Genomic DNA, 15,272 nt, shown 5'->3' on the forward strand with positions numbered 1-15,272 from the left:
GCAAATTTATTGGCAGAGCTTGTAGTACAGTTTGCCTATTCTGAGTAATTCAGTCAGGTCTTGACACTGAGGGTGGTATCACTTCTCACTGCCACGCAGGACAGAGGTTCACACACAAAGAAATACATCATATTCATTAACAGCTATAAATGTATAGAGGTCAGATTCATATGGGTAATGTCACTGTTCACTGCCATGCAGGACAGAGGTTCGTACACAAAGAGTTGCATCATATTCATTGACAGTACATATACTGTAATGTCACAATTTGATACAGCATGGAACATTGGTATTCCAAGGCAGCGTACTGATAACACGACTGACATACAATAGTTCCTGATGTTTCTCAGTACTGTAGGCGATCCATTGTCCAATATTAGGATTGGATGTAAATACCCGAACTGTCACAAGATAATGACAAGACAGTCTGTATCTCCTGTCCGGACAAGAACCAAGTTACAATTCTGAAGGGCACCGATGAGATGTTCAACAGTTGTCTAATCTGTTTTCTCATGATTGGAAGGCTCCATCATTCCAGGGCCAATGTACAACACAGTCACGTAAAGTCAAATACAAATCCTTGTTTTTGGGGTAGTCTGATTATTAACCGCTTCTTTTGTCAGAAACATGAACACTTCTTCTTTGTTAGAGATTCTACTAGAAAATGTTTCCAGTCTTACTGACCTTGAGGAATTTTTGCTGATTTGTCTACTGGTTGTCGTGTTCCTTCATGAGAACCGTCGACTCTCTTGCTTCGCTTATTTCCTTTGATGCTTTTTAGGAAGTATTGATCCCAGAAAAAGTCAAGGTGGTCGCAAATCCTTAAATCGAAACGCATCCAAGGACAAAACACAACAGACCCATAATTGTTAATTGTTAAGCAAGTTGGATTTGGTTGCATCGCAAGGATAAGGACCCACCGACGATGATTACAGCATTGTAACTTGTAGGTGGGACCTCAGTTTCGCCTATTGAGCTTCTCCGTCAGGTGGATCTTCTTCGACTAAGCAATGGTACAGTGCAGCTTTGTTGGTCGTCGTCTTCAATGCAAGGGGAGTTGCAGTCTACTCGAAAAGAGGCAAATTCCATTTTATGTCCTGGTTGACCTTAAATGACCTCTGGAGGTCATATAGTTGACTGTATCACTTTATACCTCAAAATAAAATGTTTACATAGGGAATTTTAATTTGATACCTACTCGGCCTGCTTATGACTCTCAAATGATATTTTCATGTGTTGACAACATATGACCTAGAATGACCCTTGGTCACGTTGGTGACCTTACTTTTGGAAGATTTTTTGGCGCACTTCGATTCGTATTCTGTTGGTTAACTCCACAGGATCACATCGAAAAATTGCTTTTCAAACAAACAGAGTAACGAATTATGTTGCTGGCGACCTCACTAAGTGAGCAGTTTTTTATGATTGTATTGGCTAGATTGTAGGGCAGAGTCCTATTCAAAACTTTTATTACACACCAGCTTTGTAATACTGTAACCACGTATGTAATTACTGTTACTGTACTTTATGGCTGTACTCTGGTTGGTATAGGATCCTCAAAGTTATTTTAAAATCTTTCCTCGGGATGGTGATGAAGCCTTTTGAAAATAAATTGTAAATCAGACCACAACCACATCCCACACCCCTCGCCTTGCCTCTGTGATTGCACTTACACATTCTGGAAAACCCGCTGAAGCTTTTTGAAAATATCTTGGAAGTCATCTGTTACCATCTGTCAGTGTGGCCAGAACAAAATATGAAATGGAGATTGATATTCAATTCCAGACGTGTAAAAGGGATATACCTGGTTTCAGTGACACGACATTGGAAACCAATCTATTTGTACTTCTTCGTCCACTAGCTGACACGAGTTTGAGACCGAATTTGTCGATTTCATTTCAGGATAGGAAAAGAGAGCGAGAGAGAGAGAGAGGGGTCTTTCAGTCTGATGGGCGAAAGTCAACAACTGTAAAAATCTGACAGGTGGATTTATATCGAGATATAATACATCTGTAAGGGCTAATACACCTGTGAGGACTAATACACCTATGAGGGCTAATACACCTGTAAGAACTGATATACTTGTAAGGACTAATACACACGTGAGGACTAATACACCTGAGGGGGCTAATACACCTGTAAGAACTGATATACTTGTAAGGACTAATACACCTGTGAGGACTAATACAACTGTGAAGACTAATACACCTGTGAGGACTAATACAGTGTCATCGAAAACGTAATATCAGATTTTAATATTCAGCAATTTGAAATCTGGAATTAATTTTCAATGACTCGGCATACTGTATGCTGATTTTTTTATTTTGCCACTTACGGCGGCTACTTTATTGTGCACCCCACACTCATCCTGTGAGCAGATTACAGAGTAGAGTTTACAACAGGTCATAATAATTAACCCCCGTTGTCAGGATATTATGGCACTGAATGTTACACAGTATTTCACTTACATTATTTGTTTAGTTCTATACATAAAGGGTAACTTATTCACAAATGCGTGAGTACAGGCGTGTGAGGCAGTATGTCTGGCCTCACACTTTGTTATTCACATTTACGTGAGAAGTATTCAAGCACATTGTGTATTTGATTCTGTACATGAGAACTAATATAGTTACTAAGTGCAAAAAAGTGGATACAATCTTAATATGTCGGCTATGCCATTAGAGATGAAGTGTTGTGCCATTTCACACACAGTGTGCTTGGACCTGTCCCTAAAGGTTCTATCTTCACACAGTCGAGGACGTAGTGTTCAAGTGTGTGGCCATATGTCTGGCCACACACTTTACATTTAGTCTTGTTTACATCTGCTTGAGGAACATACTGCCAAAGGTACTTATATCCTAACCTTAATCTAGCGGTTACAACATCTTGTAATCTAGTGATCTTGTTACTTGCTCCATATACATGTTTCACTTGATACATCTCATCATGGTAAACTATGGATCGACTAGTGCCTCTTTGCACTAGTCTCCTTGCGTCAAACTCATCAATAAGTTCTTTCCTAATTACAGTTTTAAGGGTTCTTTTTGACAGACCCAAATTGTATTCAACGGTGTCTTTGTTAGACGCGAGTTTGGCGAGGGCATCAACTCTGTCATGTTTTATGAGGCCTATGTGAGAGGGGATCCACAACAGTTTGACCTTGACACCTCAGTCAACAAGGCACGCATATTTGTGTCTGGCTTCAGAGACAAGAGCGTGACAACCTGAGTCGAGGGTGTCAAGGGCAAGTAGTGAGGATAGAGAGTCAGTGATGATGAGACTGTCGGTGACAGTGGTTTCAATGAATTTAATAGCTGTGAGTATGGCAACTAATTCAGTTTGTAGAGTGGAGGCCAAGTTGTTAATTCTAACTCCTTTCTCAATTACATTACCGTCAGGTTGAGTTACAACAATAGCACTTCCAGCCCTCCCACAGGCGGTGATAAGAGATCCATCAGTGTAGATGGTCTGTGTGATATTATCATCAGTCTGTAGAATGTGTGTGTTCAAGAGCTCTCACTTTGGCAGTGTGTTGGAGGAAAATGCTTTGTATAATTAATTTTTTAGGTGGATATGGCGGTATTGTGATATCGAAGGGAACTGTCCGCCAGGGTGGCAAGAAGCGCTGTTGTGTCTCAACTTTGTACAGCTGGTCTAGTCCAAACATCTTCATACGTGTAGCTGTAGTTTGGATCCATTTAGATTCACCAGTCCCATGGTTCATACATTCTAGCAATTTTAAGGAAACAATGTTATCAGGATCACCACGCAGAAGACTCGGGGCTATCATGAGGTTGACTTCAAATATTCTATCTTTAACGCTGGGTAGACCTAGTTCTTTCCTCATATTAAGTACTTTAGTGCTCATGGGACATCCTAGGATAATTCTGAGGGCTTTATTTTGCATTTTCACGAGCTATTTTTCAACAGTTTTCACCACCGAAAATTTAAACATGATACCCGAGGCACCGACTCTATTCAGAGATTGTGAAGAATATAAATTAAGCGAGATAGTAGTGACTAGTAGCGATGTTAATAAGCAAATAGACGAACTAAAGCCTAATAAGTCACCTGGTGCCGATGAGATATTTGCCAGAGTATTAAAGGAATGTAAGGAAGAGCTTAGTATGCCCTTAGCAAAGTTGTTTAACATGTCCTTAAAAACAGGTGTAGTACCAGAATCCTGGAGGATAGCGAATGTAATACCGATTTTCAAGAAGGGGGATAGATCACTATCCTCTAACTACCGCCCAATCAGCCTAACATCAATAGTAGGCAAATTACTAGAATCAATCATTTCAAACTCTATTCGAAACCACCTGGAGAAGCACAAGTTGATCAATGATTCCCAACATGGCTTCACAAGCGGGCGTTCATGTCTAACTAATCTATTAACATTCTTTTCATCAGTTTTCGAATCGGTGGACGAGGGGCACAATTATGATGTGGTATATCTCGACTTTAGCAAAGCCTTCGACAGAGTCCCCCACGAAAGACTAATTAGAAAGGTAGAAGCACATGGCATCAAAGGTAATATCCTTAAATGGATTAGGGCGTGGTCACAGGACAGGAAACAGCGAGTGAGCATTAACCGCACTAGGTACCATTGGAGCAACGTCACAAGTGGAGTTCCCCAAGGCTCAGTACTTGGACCATTATTATTTATTATATACTTAAGCGTCATAGATATCGGCATAGACAGCAACATAAGTAAATTTGCTGATGACACTAAAATAGGACGTGTTATCAAATCTGACCAGGACTCGGCAAAACTACAAGAAGATCTAAACCAATTTTTTGAATGGTCTGAAAAATGGCAGGTGAAATTCAGCGTGGTCAAATGTAAAGTACTCAGTATAGGAGATGTAAACAGGGAAACCAGATACCAGATGAACAACGATGCCATAGAGAAATCTGACTGCGAGAGAGATTTAGGAGTAATGATAAGCAGGAACCTTAAGCCAAGTAAACAATGCGTTTTTGCTCGTAACAAGGCTAATAAAGTACTTTGGTTCATACAAAGGAGTGTTAGTTACAAGACTAGCGAGGTCATTCTAAAACTGTATCTTGCGCTTGTGAGACCACACCTGGATTACGCAGTTCAGTTCTGGTCACCGTATTACAGAATGGATATAGAATCCTTGGAAAGAATTCAGAGGAGAATGACAAGACTAATCCCGGGCATTAGGAATCTTGAGTATAGAGACAGGTTTAAGCATCTTAATTTGCACTCCCTCGAGAGACGTAGATCGAGGGGCGACCTGATAGAGGTGTATAAATGGAAGTCAGGGCTAAACAAAGGGGACATTACAAAGGTACTCAAACAATCCAACCAGGAGCGAACTCGTAACAATGGTATGAAATTAGACAAATTTAGATTTAGGCGCGAAATAGGTAAACACTGGTTTGGAAACAGTGTAGTGGACGAATGGAACAAGTTACCAAATATCATCATTAACTCGAATACGCTGAATAGCTTCAAACATAGGTTGGATGCTCATATGAGCAATAGGGGTTGGGTGTAAACGGGACTGCCCAGTATGGGCCAATAGCCCCGCTGCAGTTTCCTCCATTCTTATGTTCTTATGTTGTCAACGCCTTTCCCGTCACGAAGGACCAGGGCTGGTGCGTGGTAATCTATCAGAGATTTTATATAGCCTAGGTACGTTGTTTTAACAATTCTAATATTAGTACCATAGTGTGGGCTGTACCCTGTTACACTTCTAAGAGGTCTCAGTCTGTCAGTACATTGGCGGGTTAGCTGTTGTATGGCAGGTAAGGTACAAGGGACGGAGACACCAAGATATTTAAAAGAAGAAACATAGTCAATTGTGTTGTTACCTATCTTGAACTTAGCGGGGCCGCGTTTGCGGTTACCAGCTTGTTTGTTGAACACCTTAGTTTTCTCAGTGGAGATAATAAGACCAAGGTTCTCACAGTCTGCGTATACATGGTTCAGGGTGGTTTGCATTTCTCGATGAGTTTTAGTATGTATAAGAATATCATCAGCATAGTTGATTGTGATATTGCTGGGGTTGTCTGGTATTAAATTTAATAATGCATTCATAAGAACATTGAACAAAGAGGGGCTAAGTACTCCACCTGAGGGGTACCAAGTTGCATATCATTAACTTCACTTTTGTAACCCTGAAACAGTGCAGCAGCCCTTCTGTTGGTTAGGTAACCACTTATCCAGTGTAACAGCCTACCTCCTATATCCATTTTGGTTAGTTCGTATAATATCAGTTGCCTATTGGCAATATCAAATGCAGCTCTTAGGTCAAGAAATGTGGTGTATCTGTGCCTTTCATCACCATGTACAGTTAGGAATGTGGTGATGCAATTATGTACACCTTTACCATGGGTGAAGCCATTTATGTTAGGAGACATGTGTTCTCTGATTCTATATAAGAGTCTGCCAAGAACCATCCTCTCAAAGGTTTTACACAGGCAGCTGGTTAGTGATATGGGACGAAAAGCATCAGGCTGTCCTGGTTTCGGTATTGGTACAACAATGCTGCTGGTCCATGATGTGGGTAATTGGCCCTCGGCATGACTCATATTGTACAATACCAACAATGGATTGCCCGGCACACGCCTTAGTAGTCTAACGATGTTATAGGTGACTCCGTCCTCTCCAGGGGAAGTAGACCTACCCCTGGCGAGGGCGGCGTCAACCTCGCACTCAGTATATGGAACATCACACTCATCGTGCTGTTTGCCCAGCATAAAGTTAATAAGATTACTTCTCTCTACAGACTTCGCATCAAGGAGTCCCCGAGTCCTAGCTGGTAACATGTCATAGGTAGACACATGAGCCCACTTTGTTATTAGCTCATTTGACTTTTGCAGAGGGTTTGGATGGGAGACGTGTCTACTGTTTTTACCTCTGATTGTGTTTATGTCTTTCCAGGCTTTGCTGAGGGATGTGTGTTGGTTGAGGCTGTTGACATACGTATGTCTCCCATGCATTTTGTCTGAGTTCGTTTACACGTTCCCTGACAGTAGCAAGGGAAGCTTGATACAATTGTAACATTTGAGGTGTTCTAATTTGTTTGTAACCCTTACCCACCCTCCTGACCCCAGCCCTGAGTTTTTTCAGGTCAGGGTCATTATAGCACTGCTGTTGCCTGTTCCCATTATGCTGACCACGTTTTCTCCTTTTTTTGGTGGAGGCATTGTTGGTGAAGTATGTATAAGTCCTATCTATCAGATCGTCATGGAAACTTTGGTAGTTGTCAGGCTTGTAGTCCTTGTACCAGTCATGGATGAAGTCTATGAACTGGCTTTCATGTTCTTGCTTGAGTTTACATGTATACTAGCTTGGATTGGGCTGTGGTCAGACATAAGATCAACAAACAAGCTGGTAACCGCAAACGCGGCCTCGCCAAGTTCAAGATAGGTAACAACACTATTGACTATGTTGTTGTGTATGAAAGATTAAAACCAATACACTTGTCTAGACCCCCGCCATAGATGTGTGTTGGTTCATTATTACCTATAATTTGAACATCTTCATAGGCGCTGTGTGCATGTCTGTGTGGGCACAACCAGCGTGGAAAACGATAAGAACTACAGTATTAAAAAAAAAGGTTTTGGTTATGTTAGGTTATAAGAGAAGTGAGTAAAGGAGAGGAGAAAGTGATGAGGTTTACAGAAGGGGATTTTTTTTCAGAAGGAAGGTATGATATGATTAATGTGCGACTGGTAGTATGAAAGAGAGAGAGGGAGAGAGAGAGAGAGAGAGACTCCATTAGGTGTTACACAAAGTGGTCAGTGATGGTAAGAGAACAGGTGCGTGTGGGCGGGCGGGCGAGCGGAGAGAGGGAGTGGGCGGAGGGAGGGAGAGGGTATGAGACGCCCTTGGGTGAGGAATTTCTCTTGGAGTTAGTATTTTGGTCTCTATCTCACAACTATTCCTGGGGCCCCCTGCCTCCTGCTTCACCGTATACGCTAGCTGCTTTCTTTTAAATAGCTCGTGGACCTGCCAGTTGTGCCTTATGACGCTGTGACACACTTTGACGGTGAGAACTGTCTGCTGGGTCTGGCATCTCGTGTGTAGCTTTGTGACTCAAGGTGATAATGTAGTTATGATTGAATAGTAATCTTGATAAAGACAATAATAGTAATAAAGATATGTAAAATATGACAATACTGAACTACTACTACTACTGCTACTACTTTTTTTCCTTCAGCCTCCCCCAATAGCCACACCTTCGCCGCCATTTTATTACCTTAATATTAAATATCCTAATACATAAGTAGCTATCCTATCTGTGTTGAATTAGTTGAGCCGCAGATCTATGTGGCTTTCAGTGACTGTAGCCTCATAGTCAATATCAGCAGCAGTTGTCGGCATTGGGGCAGAAGCTCTCGTTCCCCTGAGGCAGAGCAAGGCCGACCGAAGGAGAGAGTAAGACAGTCGACATCTCATCCAGGCTGTAACATAACTTCTGGGCTGCTGCTTCAGTTCGGAGATCACCTCCGCGAGTCTGGCGTAGAAACATCTTGCACTTGGTCCCATACCACCAGAGGTTGTGAACACTAGAGGAGTGAAGCTGCCTTGATCAACGTTTTGAATTCTCTCCCCATATGCCCTTATCTTCTCGTTCTCGTTCCTCCTGTGTGCAGCATCGAGAGCTAGGTTACGGTGACATGCGGCCATGGGATAAAAAATCCTGATGTCGAAGAAAGCTCGCTGTCCCTGCGTCCAGAATCCTCGAGCACTGACGTCAACACGGGCTTCGTTAGATGTGTTTGAAGTCCTATGTTGGAAGATCTCACCATCCAAAGGAAGGAGGGTCGGTTCTACCATGACATCCCAGCAGATTTCCTTCAACATATTTGCTATGAGATCCCTTATTTCGTCATGCCTCATGCATATGAAGCCCCCTTTCTTGCACACCATGGCGTGATCGACGTCATAGCAAGAGCCACACACGCATTGGGTAGGCAAACCTTCTACTGGCCGACCGTACCTTATAGCAATGGCATCTGTAAATTTTTGTTTATTGAGACTGAAACCATTTGGCCTTATCGGTAACATAGTTAACCAGTTCGAGGCGCCCACCTCCTGCGCTATAGCTACTTTTTTTTCAAATTTTCTGGTACCTGCAGCAACAGTTGCTGCAGCTTATCATTTAGGCAGAGCTGTCGTTCTGTCGTAATGGACCTACGAATCTTGTTTACTTCACTGGTATCCACCTCTCCTGTTGTGTTCTGGGCTATTATGTGGTCCGTGAGGGCTGCCATGAGCTTAAGTGAATTTTGATGTTCGGTGACTGCAATCTCCTCTGGATTGATTAGTCCCATCCCTCCCAGTCTTGATGGAAGTGCAAGAAGTGATCTTTCTGCTGGGGTTAAGTGAGGGTGTTTCACTAATTTGAGAAATGAATTGACTCTGATAGCTTCTTCCAGAGGGTGGAGGCGGGGTTCGATATCAGGGATAGTACGCATCAGGTAGTTCCAGTGATGCTTGACTCCATGGGTGAATGCAGCAAAAGCCGCATGTGGCTCTGTGTTAGCAATCTACTACTACTACTACTACTAAATGGCCTCCAGCCTCCCCCAATAGCCACACCTTCGCCACCATTTATTTACCTTAATATTAAATATCCTAATACATAAGCAACTATCCTATCTGTGTTAAATTAGTTGAGCCGCAGATCGATGCGGCATTCGGTGACTGTAGCCTCATAGTCGATATCTGCAGCAGTTGACGGAGTAGGGGCAGAAGCTCTCGTTCCCCTGAGGCAGAGCAAAGCCGACCGAAGGAGAGAGAAGGACAGTCGACATCTCATCCAGGCTGTGACATAACTTCTGGGCTGCTGCTTCTGTTCGGAGATCAGCTCCGCGAGTCTGGCGTAGAAACATCTTGCGCTTGGGCCCATCCCACCAGAGGTTGTGAACACTAGCGGAGTGAAGCTGCCTTGATCGACATTTTGAATTCTCTCCCCATATGCCCTTCTCTTGTCGTTCTCGTTCCTCCTATGTGCAGCATCGAGAGCTAGGTTACGGTGACAAACGGCCATGGGATCAAAAATCCTGATGTCGAAGAAGGCTCGCTGTCCCCGCGTCCAGAATCCTCGAGCACTGACGTCCACACGACTACTACTACTACTACTACTACTACTAATAATAATAATAATTATAATAATATAATAAGAATAAATTAAACAGAAATAGCAATCAACTTAACATTACACAGGCCAAAAGTAGAACATATACTGAACCTTTTATTAGCATGAAATTAATAAAATCCCAAAGGAAACGGCTTCACCATATCAATTAATTACTTAACGTTAGATCTCTAAAGAAATTAACCTCATGCTAACTCATGATTAATTATTACCGGGTTCTGTTAGGGTTCTGGGAAGGCTTAAGTGAAGGTTTTAAGGTAAAGAATATAACGGAAGAAACAAGAAGAAGAGGAATATGAGAATAAAGGTTTTTAACTAAAGAATATATCAATGACAATTCAAAGTTAATGAATATATCAGTGATCGGAAGAACAATTGGACATGTCCAGTACTTCAAGACAATGATCCGTGCCTCGATAACTTCCCTTTATATAGAATGTTTTTGTTCGTAAAATTATTATAACTGTCATGCTAGGCAAGCCTTATCGGGGCCTCCTGTCTTGCCCACCTTTTAAAAGTCAGTCAGACGTCATAAATAAGTTTTAAAGTAGGGAATGAATAAACAGTTTTACCGCGTGAGGAAACACTAAAGAAGGTGCGACCTCTGTTGACAAATTTTATAAACATAACCAAAAGCTATCCACGTCAAATTCACAATCCCGTTCAGTGATTAGCCGTAGATTCAGATCCTCAAGGGTTCATATTTTAATTTTCTTCCACCCTTGAGATTATGAGGAAAAATCCAATTACGTCATAAGTATGGGTTTTGAAATAAGTCCAAATACCACTTAAATTATTTTGTAAGTAGACGCGTTCTTTCATCAAAAGTTGAAATGTGAAAAAATTGTGGACTAGTCTTTTAAGACCCAGAGAACGTAATTATTCATAAGTGTTGCCCATTTGGAGATACGAAGACATGTTTAATGTAGTTCTCTCTCTCTCTCTCTCTTGTGTAGGTAAGCTCCCCCTGGGTTGTGTTTGTGTGTGTGTCTCCAGGGTTGTGTTCTAAAGGTACTCGCCTGATGGTCGTCTATCAGTCTATTTCAACTCCTGGATTAGATAAAGTAGTATTTATGGCGACCCATCTCAAGCCTGGAGTTAAACAAACTCGCAGGATCCGACAAACTAGCAGCCTATATCCCTACACACATGTTGGGGGGACTTGACTGTGGTATTCAAAGTTGATATATTCAAGGTTCCTCTCCAGTCCTTACTACGGGGATGGAGTTTACGGTACAAGAACTTTTGGCAAACGACAAATTCAACTTCATTATACTGTACTTCTTTCGAGGATTTCATTTCATCAGTGAATTATCATATCTTGCCTCACTCGAGTCAGGACCAAACAACATAGAGGTATTGACGAACTCATAACTCCTGGCCAGCTGTAGCTTTGGTCCATAGCCAAGGGAGGTTGTTGGTGCCTCACGGATGATCTCGGTAATATGAGCTGTTGGTGTAAAAATTAGAGCATGAAGCTTAGTGTTAATTAATAAAGTTTGGGTAGTTTGGGCATACGTTAAGGTAGGTTAGGTTAGGTTAGGTTAGGTTGTCTTATGTTACGGGCAGATTAGGTTAGGTTAGGTTGTCTTATGTTACGGGTAGATTAGGTTATGTTACGTTACGGTACGTTCTAATCTTTTGTTAAGATTAGGTTAGGTTACGGGTCTGAGCACCAAGAGGATTCGCTCACTGAAAATTCAACACCAGAAGAAAACAAACAAACAGAAAGGAATGCAGACCGTGAAGACTTCCACCTTACACACACACACACACATACACACGCACACACAGACACACACACACACACACACACAGAAACACACACACACATACACACACACACACACACACGCACACACACACACACACACACACACACACACATACACACGCACACACAGACACACACACACACACACACACAGAAACACACACACACATACACACACACACACACACTAAACAAGTCTACGTGAGAACAGATCAACTCTCGGGAGTGTCACTACAGACACGTTCTCTCTCCTACCCTGCGTAATTTCGGTGTAATTAATGTAACTCGTTTTAGGGAGGGAGGGGGGGAGACAGTGAGGGGATGGGGGAAAGGAGTGAGAGAGAGAGAAATTGAGGACAGGCAGGAAGTGACAGGGAGGGAGGGAGGGAGGGAGGGAGGGAATGAAGGGGTGAGGGAAGGATAGGGAGAAAGGTAGGGATAGGGAGAGAGGAAATGGGGGTGAGGGGGGGATGAGGGACAAAGAGGGGAGGAGTGAGTGAGGATGGAAGGGAGGACACTGTGGAGGGAGGGCGAGAGGATTACAACGAACTTCCTCTTTGGTTTCTTGTCACTCGAGTGAGTTAATTCCTCAAACTAGTCAGAGTAGTGATAGTGAGGGTGGTTGTTTGACCAGTGTGTTCATTATATATATTTTGTTGACACTGATGCGCTTATGAGAGTACAAGAATACGGTTGTTGATTATATGTAGAAGTCCGCGTGCTTTATGGGCTAATGAAGTATATATGGAACCTCGTGTTTCGAAGCCGGATTTGGTAAAACGCTACTCTCTGATCACTTAAGTGGCACGGGCAATTCCCTTGGAGGTTCACGGCGCCATAAGCTCGATGAACAGGCCTTGTGTGAAATATAACAAAGTCTAGGATTGCTTTTAGTGTCCTAGTGGTGTGAGACGAAACGTTCCCCGGTCACACACATAAGATCGTGAGTTCGAGTCCTAGCGGGGTGAGGTTGTTGATTATATATATATATATATATATATATATATATATATATATATATATATATATATATATATATATATATATATATATATATATATATATATATATATATACAGGGTGTCCCATAAGTTTCCATACAACGTATCACCAACGCCATTACAAGCATAACTCCAGCTGTGCTTGAACGTGTTCTTCAGCAGTGGAGGACACGCATTGAAGAGTGTTTTCAACAGAATGGTAGTCATGTAGAGCATATTATATAAATAAAAATGGATTTTCATATAAAATTTATTTTTCCTATGTATGGAAATTTATGGGACACCCTGTATATATATATATATATATATATATATATATATATATATATATATATATATATATATATATATATATATATATATATATATATATATATATATATATATATATATATATATATATATATATATTCTCATTTATAGAAATCACTACAAAGTGCTTCACACATTGTAATGGGCTGCATACCAGTCCTTTGAGAGAGAGGTCACACTAAGAAGTTGATACAAAAGTCAAGTGAGTGAGTGAGTGAGTGAGTTAATTTATAGTGGGGGGGTCGACGACTGTCCATCCATCAACCCAATTAGTCGTTGGAGTGCCGGCGAGCAGTTAATAACCCGACTGTATGTGCATTGGGTCTCCTGACGAGCTGTTTCTGACTTTTTTTTTTTTTGGCCATTCTATATATATATACTCCTAATCTCAGGGCGCTTCCTAGGGGCCCCTGCACGACCTCTTTCCTCTTCCTCGCAGCATGGTGAACGAGCACTCATGTTAGCTGTTTACTTAACTTGAATCTTTATGTATATCAAATCGCGAGTCTTTGAATATATTAATTTTAAGTTTTTATATTTTCTATTTAAAGTTAATGAGACGTATGTGCTCAAAAGTTCATTAACCTGTATTGTAATATACGTATCACTATTAAATCACTAACCTTGAAGTGTAGTTTTTTTGATACTTTATATTTAAAAACCTACACCATCATCACTCTGATTACTTTATTTTTTCCTATTCAAGTACAATACCTTTCTCCTGTATGATAATATTTATTTCGTGTATAACAACTGCTCACATACTGCATATTATTTCCGTTTGCTCTCCCTGTTTCGCCGCTCAGTACATGATCTGCGCCAGGGTACACTCACCGACCCTTAACATGATATAAACAAACACTCCTCCTGCATTTTCCTCCGTTATAAATACATCTCCCGGGACACAGAAGGAGGCATTTAACATCTGGCATGGGGGAACTCCTTCCCACGGGCGTGAGGAGATACATTTTCACATAAGCAAACACGTATTCTTGTGTATGCTAACACCCGCCTGCCGCCCACTGGGGTCCCAGTGGCTATGTTGGAACACTCTCTGGATTTTTTTTTTCTGGTTGGCAGCTGAGAGTCAGCACTCGTTGAGAGAATATAGACTGTTGTCTGGCAAAATCGAAGATCTGCTTCTCTTTCGTATTGTTTATACCGGAGTTTTCAACGATGTTTTAATAAGAAAACACAATTTTTACCCAAAGGAGGTAGAATGTGGTACAAACACTAAAAATTAATGTAGTAAAAGACTTGGGCTGCCGAAGTCGACACATATCACTTCTATTTCTGACGCAGCTGTATTATTAACAAGCTACGGAAAAAAGAGCATCAAGAAAGGGGTCTTTTATGATCCAACATCAGTCAAGAGCTAATGTCGTTTTTGCTTTCCTGACCTCACTGGCTACAGCTGACCTGTCTTCCACATTTAACGTTGAAAAAAAAATTAACGTTGTCACAGGGTAAAGGGAATGGTGGGAGGGGAAGAAGAGGGGAAAGGACAGAAACAAAATTAAATCCTTCTAAAAGCTACACATCCAAAAACACGATTCTTACCTTTGGGAGTCCTAGGGGCTGGAGTCCTTTGTCTACCGCGCGCGACACGCAACAAGTTTTCACAAGCGCAAGACAAAAACCCTTACGGAACACCCCGTGGTCGCCCTCACCGATCACACACACACGAGCACTACCACCGCCACTAACACGATACAGGGTTGTACGTAGTCCCTCACGCCCTCGCTCACTCCCCCCTTACTATAGCGTGTGGCTGGTGGGCGGAGATGGTGGTGGTGGTGGTGGTGGGTGGGGGAGAGGGCATGGGGTGTGGCAAGTCCCAGGTGCCAGCTTATGTTAAACCACACACACACACACATGCTGGAGCTCTGACTCCATCCTGGTCTCGGTCTGTGGTCCTTTCTGGTATTTGTATGTTGGTGGTGATGATGTGTGTGTGTGTGTGTGTGTGTGTGTGGTCTCCGCCTATAAGAAGCTGTGTGATCGTGGTAAGGTGTAGAGGATAATGAGAAATGCCTCAATCCACCA

The 15,272-nt window shown here is 42.0% G+C and overlaps 1 protein-coding gene across 3 annotated transcripts in view; it reads right to left on the reverse strand.

Annotated features, from left to right (window-relative positions):
• LOC121869768 (calcium-binding protein P-like) overlaps positions 1-14,986 on the reverse strand; it is a 126,927-nt gene extending 111,941 nt beyond the window's left edge. For 2 of the 3 annotated variants that reach the window (XM_042371356.1, XM_042371345.1), the window contains exon 1: positions 14,787-14,983. The gene's annotated coding sequence lies outside the window, so the exon portion shown is untranslated. Of the gene's footprint in view, positions 1-14,786 lie in introns of all 3 variants that reach the window. The other variant, XM_042371338.1, reaches the window with a different exon arrangement.
• Positions 14,987-15,272: the final 286 nt, after the last annotated feature.

This window comes from Homarus americanus, unplaced genomic scaffold (assembly GCF_018991925.1).
Source record: "Homarus americanus isolate GMGI-L3 unplaced genomic scaffold, GMGI_Hamer_2.0 scaffold32583, whole genome shotgun sequence".
Classification (NCBI taxonomy): Eukaryota; Metazoa; Arthropoda; class Malacostraca; order Decapoda; family Nephropidae; genus Homarus; species Homarus americanus.